The sequence below is a fragment of the Nicotiana attenuata genome, chromosome 2, assembly GCF_001879085.1.
Source record: "Nicotiana attenuata strain UT chromosome 2, NIATTr2, whole genome shotgun sequence".
Classification (NCBI taxonomy): Eukaryota; Viridiplantae; Streptophyta; class Magnoliopsida; order Solanales; family Solanaceae; genus Nicotiana; species Nicotiana attenuata.
The window spans coordinates 55,948,500-55,957,351 of NC_031990.1; the positions used below are offsets into that span (position 1 = coordinate 55,948,500).

The following is an 8,852-nucleotide window of genomic DNA, read 5'->3' on the forward strand; positions in this document are numbered from 1 at the left end:
CGCTACGATACCTCAGTCTATTGCAACAGTCATTTTAGGCAGATGCAACGGTTCTTAACCGTTGCTGTATACGTTAATGCAACGGCTATTGGACCTACTGTAACAGTTAAAAATACTATCACGACGTTTTTATGAGACTATAGCAACGGTAAAAAGGCTATTGCAACGGTTATTATGATCTATTGCAACGATTCTTTTAAGGCTATTGCAACGATTCTTTTAAGGCTATTGCAACGGTTATTAAGATCTATTGCAACGATTTCTTAAAGCTATTGCAACGTGCTACTAAAGCAACAATATACACAAATTTATATAAATCACAAGCAGAAACTATCATAAATAAAATCATAATCCAACAATCCAAAACATTTGAAGGTAATATACATAAAAGTAAATTATACAATTGTGTTTACAAATGCAAAACTAATATACATAAGATTGCAAAATGTTCGAATGATTTCCGGAACATATGAGGTTTCAACAATAATCAACCAACACTCTAAGTAAAGTCTTCATTGTTTATGTCTACCTTTTGTTCATTTGCTCCACCTACAAAAGATATTTAAAAAAAGTAAGAAAATTTTTAAAAAAAGAATCCGTTTGATGTCAAGCACCAAGATCAGGACCATCTTTCATCATACTATAAGTCAATTGAACGGTACTGATAGTAAAACAGAGATTGAGATAGATATTACAAAACTCACAAATATCAGAATACATAAAATAAAATACAAAAAATAACTACAATTTAACATTTCAAAAATAACTTGATAAAGAACTAGATCTCTCTTAACCAAATGGAGCAATCGGAATATCTTGTCAATAAAATTTCTCAATTCCTCATGGATTTAATATGCTAGGCAGTAAGAAAACATATCATACAACCACATGGACAAGTAGGCAAAGGTGCTAGGCTGGCAAGTTTTCATGTTAAGCAAGAAGTATCACCGCAAATACCAGACACTTGTAAAAGAAAGAGTCCAAACTAATCACAAAGAGTTTCAAACAATAGGACTCGCTAGTCAGGTTTGAAAACAAGAGTTCATACTAATACAAGGAGTTGACCTCATAGATTTTAACCTCCCACAAATTATTAGTTAACTTGGAGATGTTGATTCACACAGGAAACAAACACAAATAAACAGAATATAGATATATTCTGTACAGTAGGTTCACAGGCATCTAAAGATATATTGCAAAATAGAGAGCTAACATGTTCAAGAAAGTGTTCGAACATATTCTTTAAAGTGGTAAGAATTCTACGTAGATATACCAGACAATGAATACATTTAGAATTTTTCTAAAGCCAGATTCACTTGTGCATTTATATATGGATCACAACAGACAAGCAAATTCTATTATTTCAGGTTTCTTCAATGTCTTACAACTATGGCAAAATTACAAGACCACTTTCTATAGAAAAATACACTGCAGATGTTGATTATAATAAAATAAAATAGACCAGTTTCGATAAAAATGTAGGAAAAGAATACATTACAGATGCTACTTTTTAATAAGAAAAATCCTAAGATATGATTTTAAAGTGACACAGTTGTGACTCCTTAAAAAAATTAATTATAAAAACGAAATGAACTAAAATAAGTTCTATCGGGATAATCTGGATACATACTATCAGACATAAAGACAAACAACAGATTTGTAAATATTCATTAGGTTAAAATAGCTAGATAAGAAACCTAACTTAAGTAAATTAGATTCTACACATTATTTTTCAATGAAGTAGTCATAAGAATGTGATCCCAAAACTAAAATGTCTAGAAATTCTTAGAAGAACACGTATTAGCACAGGAAAATACGCATATATCAGTAAAGGACATCAGTCAGACAGGTCCGGAATTAAAATAATACCATCAACAACGTTTTACAATCGCATTGTCAACGCGGAGAAATTGGTAAAACCTTTAATTTGCATAATGATAATTTAAGTAGTAACATTAACTTGGACGAATGTACAGATACTAATTCAATAAATCATCAACATTCATATCACCAAATGAAACCTCTAACAAGATTTGGAATTATAACTTTTCTTCAGCCACATACAAGAAACTGATAAAGAAAGAAAAGCTCTGATCCATGTGTTTGATGGGGAGTCAATTCAAGTTTCATAGGTCTGTTCTGTATTGAACATAGTTCATAATTTAATGGATATATACCTGGGCCTGCTAAGATGGCAGTCGGACTATGGCCAATGCCAAAGCAATCATACTCACTATCTGAAAGCTAAATGAATCCTGCAACTCCATTTGTCTTAGTCCCGAGCAGCAACATTTGGATAAGGTATTCAATACTAGCTATTAGAACTCACATGTAACTGGTGAAGAGTGAGCATAAGTCTAATAATGTACACTTTCACTTTTTCTCTTAGTCTTTATTTCTTCAACTGTGGGCAAAATTTGGTTCAACTTCAAGTGACTCATAGCTTGGTGAGCTTCGAAAAACTTCAGAAAGCTTAAAGCTAGGCACTACATATATTCAGATTAAGATGAAACTTCAATGAATGATTATCTGTAATACAACATGATATTTAGAACTTGTGGTGCGGGGATGAATGTGCAGTAGGAAATAACATAAACTGCTATCTAGAAATAGAAGTATCCATCAAAATTCAAAGAGAAAACACAAGTAGCATGACAACATGAGAAGCTAATTATAAATTGTAAATTGAGAACATGAAACTTAAAATTTCATTATATGTATATTTATAATCCACTAAAGGGTAGACGAAATAACAAATAGAAATAATGATCTCAGATAGTAAGGTCACAATGTTTCATATCATGCAGCACAAGAATTAAATCTAGATCAAAATTTTATAGCAGAACCAATGTTATGAGATAGGCTTGTTATGGAATAACTAAAATTTATAACCAAGAAATGCACAGAACAATATAAAAGGCACCAGAAGTGGAATCACAAGCCACTGATGCTGTCATTTTTCTAATGGTCATGACTCATGAAAGCCTTTCTCCATTATGATAACAACATGACGCAAGTTAATAATGCCCAAACCTATCATCTCATTCCAAGGGAAATCCACGTGCCATGATTGAAATGGCACAGGCGAGAATGAGAACATCATAGTGATGTCGGTACAACATCCATAAAAATATTACCATAAAATTGCTCTTCTTTGTTGGATCTTCATAATCCATGCCTACAATTAAATAAAGCAAGTGTAATTTATAGCTAACAAAAAGAAGGTAGCTGACCGCAGCGCCAATTTTAAAAGCAGCATCACACGCATTAGCAATAAGATAACAGTTGAAAAGTTTCAAGGCCAACTTGAGTTTTCACTGTTATTATGAAATAAAATGATTAGAGATGCATGGTTAGATAACTTCTTATAATGGAACATAGTATATCATTATCATGCCTTACTAATTTTAATATTTGTATAAGCTTTCTTCCCACTTGAAGTACAAATTCTTGACGATTTTTTTAGTATCACATTATTTTTCATGCTATCTACTTGTAGGAGATTTAAATCACAAAGGAACATATCATAGAGGAAATAAGAAGACTAAAATATTAGATTCCCCAAAAGAAAAAATTACTACCAGAAATTTAAATATAACATAAAAGCTTACATTTAAATATCAGATAAAAGCTTACTAAACCCATGCTTTTTCCACATCAAGGTGGGAATTTTGTGGTTGTGATTTTCTCAGAGCAATGGCTCCTTATATAATTTCGTTCTTCATCTTAAGGACTTCTTTGTGGTGGAAAAGATCCAGCTGTAGACTCATTGACAGAGATCTTGCTAAAGTGATATTCATAACAAGGAGAACTTCTAATAAAGAGGCATACACGGAGAGCACATACTATGTTTCTTGTAAGTACTCTTGTTTTATACGTAATCTAATATCTCATGAATAATCTGAGAGCTTAAAAATAGACTCAGCTTCTTGTAAGTACACTTTTTTACATAATATAAAACGCACTAGACAATTCATCTTCAACTATATTGCCCAAATTATCCAACAAATGCAGGCTAGGACAATCTTCCATCCTTATGTCCTGACGGGATTACCATATCTATTCTAAGCTTAGTTCTTGTTATAAACTTATAAAGCCTAGAAAGGAATATTTAATAACTAATGAATGAAAAAGCGTTAGTACGTACAGTAGCATCGACGATCGAAATCCGGAAAAAGATTAAAAGGGGCTTCGGCAAACACATAGATCGGAGCTCAAAACATTGTCTATACCGCACAAGGAGACACTCTTCTCGTAACAAAAATACACGAGTGCCCCAAAAATTTGTTGGCGGAGGAGGATTCAAGAGATTGAGAGAAGGCTTTAACAATTTGAAACCTAGAAAGGCTTAAAATCTAGGAGTAAAGGTGATACAAAGGAATGTGGGTGGATTTGCTTAAAAAATTGAAGCTTTGATTTTCTGGGTTATGCCCATTACATAGATTCATTTCATAAAAGAAGGTTCTTTAGAATTATTTATTACTAGTTTCTGGATTTACTTCCTATGAAAGAAAAAGGATGCCGAAAGCGACCCAGGAGGAGATAAAGACTACAAAGCCAAATATGTAACAATAAAAGTTAGCTAAAAAATAAATGAAGATTCCAATTGGATCTTGCCGGAGGTGGGTGCTTCACTATTGTTTCGATGTGGGTTTAGGGACAAAGCGAATAAGTGAAGAGATGCGCATAACTGGGTTAATTTATTCTGTTCCATGTCTTCGAATTTTGAATCATAAGAGACAGTAGGGTTAATAAACTTTAAAGGAAAATCGGGCGGGTTTAGCGAAAAAAGAAGAGGAAAAACATAGAGGGGAAATAAAACCGTCCCAATAGAAATTTTTTCCAAAGAACTGTTGCCATAGATCCGTATATTGCAACGGTTAAATGGACCGTTCCAATTGACCGTTCTGTGGCAACGGTTCTTATACTAATGCAACGGTCTATTTTTAGAACTGTCCCAATAGGCCCTAGTGTCTTATGCAACGGTTATAACCGTTGCAATAGCATGTCTATAGCAACGATTGTTAAACCGTTGCTTAGGAACTGTTGCAGTAGCCCTGATTTCTAGTAGTGCAATGTCTATGAGGATGAGGTCCAAAGTTTCTATGCAGACCTCTTTCTTGTTAAAACAGATCAAATCTGTGCTTTGGTCAACGGAGTTGATATTGTGTTGGATGTTGCTCTGCTTGGGGACATTCTTAAGGTCCCTGCTGATGGTATGTCTTCTGTGAAGAATATGCGTGGGTCAAATTTTAAGAATGCTATTGTGAAGGAAGGTGCAGTCCAGCGGGGGGAACGGGTACACAAGAAAGCTCTGCTTCCTGTTTATCAGCTGTTGTTTGAGTTGGTTAACAAGGTTCTTCTACCCCGTGCTGAGAGAAGGTCCATCACTTCCAAGTCTGATTTGTACTTGATGGAAGCACTAGACGGGTTCCGTGCTGTAAGCTTGCCAGCCATCATGATTGAACACATGCAAAAGGTGGCTGCTTTCAAAGATGGGAACCATGGTCTTCCTTATGGATTTCTTCTCACGCATGTCTTCAAGTTCATTGATGTGCCTTTGGGACAGCCCAAGATAGGGACCAAGAAGCAGACCTTCTCTCAAACTACTTTGGAGGAATGCAAATGTGTTGAAAAAGGTGGAGGGGTAGGCAGCACTTCAACAATCTCTCAGCTCATCAATGCTCAAAATATAGCTACCGAGGAGATTCGAAAGTTGAAGGCAAGGAATGCCATACTGGAGAGTCAGCAAGCCTAAGGGGCACCAGGGTCAAATGAGGAGATCGCTCGTCTGACCAAAGAAAATGCTGATCTCTGGCAACAAGTGGAGAACCTGACGGAGAAACTGCTCGCAGAGCAAATGTCGGCGAATGCCCGAATAGATCTCGTTCTCAACACCCTTGCTGCAGCCTCTAAGCCCTCTCCTCCTAGTGTCCCCTAGGCAAACCTTTCAGTGACCAGTTTCTGGATTATCTCTGTTTTTCTTGTTTTTGTTGTTTTTGTTGACTATGGCAGTTGTTTTTGTTTTTCCTTTATGGTACGGATGGAATTTCCTGTACTGATCCTGCTGATAACAGTCCAAATTTTGCCTTTGCTGTAATGGCAAAGGCTTATGTTTTATAAAAACTATCCTCTTTTGCTGTTTAATGCTTATGTTTCTCTGTTTATCTTTTCTATCATGTTGTGTGCACATATGTGGCATGAGTTAACTAGGCTGGACTTCTTTATGCTAATTGCTTGCTTGTGTATTTTTAATGATGCCCAAAGGAGGAAGTATAATTAAAACACGGATCTAATTAAGGGGGAAACATAAAGTCAGGGGGAACTTGTGAAGTTCTTGTTCCTTAATTTGATTTATTTTGCTCTAAACATGTGTTATCAATTTCTAATTCATATAAACTTGAACAAGTAAATATCTTTAGTCATGTAATCCTATTACTTTTAGGATATACTTCTTAAAAATTCATATTACTAATTTGATTTGAAAACGAATTATAATATCCTATTACTAATTTAATTTGAGAATGTATTATATTGTCTAGATCTATTTAGAAAAATGAGAGCCNTTTGAGAATTAGTCTTAAGCATGCTTTATTCTGTTAATACGTGTGCACCCTTTCCCTTTCTCCCCTTATCTGGATTTAATTGCCTATTTTCAAGCATTTATGATTTCCTTTATTACAGAAACTGACCTGTCTCCTTGTTTTCTTTCGTAAACGTCTTTCAATTATTAAATACCGCATTTATCATTTTTAACGTGCAGATACGTGACAACATGCTGTTTATTGTAGCATAAATCATGCTCAACATCATATTCCACTCGTGCGTAATCAATCCTATATCAACGCTTAATGAGTGCTTGCGCCGTCCCATATATCACCCTCTAAATTCGGAAAGACTTATTTGCGGTAAAACTAGTCGATCATCGGTGCAGTCGACGGTTCCGTGCCTTTCCCCCTCAAGTTGTCCACTTGAGAGTACCAGTCTAGACCTCTATAGAAACCTTACTCTGATTAATTGTACATGCATCATGGTCAAACCTAGACGGGTTAATGTGTTGTCCACATAATAACCCTTTAAGACAAGCCTCGTCCAAAAGTCCACCGGGTTTTCCATAATCCCAACGGACGCAACCACGATTTTATGCATTAATTTTGGAGAAATAAGTGCCAATATCCTAATCATTGTTGTATAAATAGTCGAATCTGGAGGGGGAAAGGGCCTAGCCATATTTGTTTTGTAGAAGATGAGGCACGAAGTCCCCAGGTTTGGCATGGTCCGTAACATATCACCACTGTTGCTAGATTGGTGGGAGGATCTTCCATCAAGTGATAAAGTCTGATGGAATTGAAGGGAAAAGTGAGGAAGAGAGTCACCGATTGCCAGAACGCCGAAGGAAGCGAAGGAGGACATTTACCAAGGGCATACCTATTGATGAACCTGCACGAACTGGGGAATTTGATCGACGAAGCCAAAAATATCAAGCCTGGAGAAGGTCCTTCTAGGACCAAGTAGATTAGGTTTATTTACTTTTTCAAATGTAATAAGGCCAAGTGCCATCAGTGACTTATCTTATCTTAGTATCATTTTAGATTCATCTATTTTTACATTAGTGAAATGAGGCAATTATTGGCACTGAAATTATCCAAATCAACGTGTCGCTAGGCCTACCTCGGGCACAACGAGGCTCCTAAATTAGGACGTGAATTTACATTCCCGCAATATGTGTTTAAAAACTGCAAGCATTTCAGAATCCTTACTGACTTGTTTAAGTTTTGTTTTTCTTTATTTTATTATTCCCATCCCTTAAGGTTGGTTCGCACATACTGACATCATCAGCATATCACACCAGATATAGAAGCCCTCCTCCTCCTCCTCCTCCGAGTAATCCGAAAAGCAGAGGAAAAGCTAAGATGGATGATTTGAGTGGTATCCGAAAAGAAAATGCTGAGAATATCGAAACTTCAAACGGTCGGAGTACTCCGGCCCAGAATGATTTGGTCCTGCGAATGGAACAAAAAATATTGGAGTTACAAGGAGAACTTGAGCAGGTCCGCAACTTGGAAAACCTCTCCCTCGCCCTAAACGTCCCAGATGTTAACCAGCAAAATGCTCAAAACCCAGCACCTCCTCAAAATACACCAAACCAGCGTCCACAAAATCCTTCCATACACCATCAATACACCACACTACCTCAAAATCCCAATCCTCTACCGGTACCAACTCCTCCACAACACCATCATCAACCAACCCAGTACCCACAAACCACTACCTATCACACTCCCCAGAACATACCACAACCTAATCCCGATCCTCAAAACTCGACCAATGATCACCACTACACCCAAATCCCTAGCACCCACCAAAACAACCCCATATACGTGGAAACCCTACCTCACTCCACTCAACCAATCTCCTATGCACCAGAATCCGCTGAGAAGGACCTGCTCATTAAGAACATGGCCGAGGAGCTCAAGAAGTTGACAAGTCGAGTTCAGGGTGTTGAAGGAGGTAAAGGGATAGAGGGTTTGAACTATGAGGATTTGTGCATACAACCAGATGTGGAACTGCCGAAGGGTTACAAACCTCCCAAGTTCAAAATGTTTGACGGAACGGGTGATCCCAAGGTTCATTTGAGACTTATTGTGACAAGCTCGTGGGGGTCGGAAAAGATGAAAGGATTCGAATGAAGCTCTTCATGAGAAGTCTTACCGGAGATGCCCTGTCCTGGTACATAAGCCAGAATCCTAAGAAATGGGCCAATTGGGTGAGCATGGCATCAGATTTTATGGACCGGTTCAGGTTTAATATGGAGAATGCACCGAATGTCTTCTATATATAGAACCTAAAAA

General features: G+C 36.8%; 1 long non-coding RNA gene across 2 annotated transcripts; it reads right to left on the reverse strand.

Moving 5' to 3' along the window:
• Nucleotides 368–4,542, reverse strand: LOC109210649. 2 transcript variants are annotated; one of them, XR_002065586.1, is made up of 4 exons: nucleotides 4,148–4,542; nucleotides 2,330–2,486; nucleotides 2,178–2,255; nucleotides 368–549 (listed from the first exon to the last, which is right to left on the reverse strand). It is a non-coding gene; the product is annotated as an uncharacterized LOC109210649 (long non-coding RNA). The 2 variants fall into 2 exon arrangements; XR_002065588.1 differs by having other exon boundaries at nucleotides 2,178–2,486.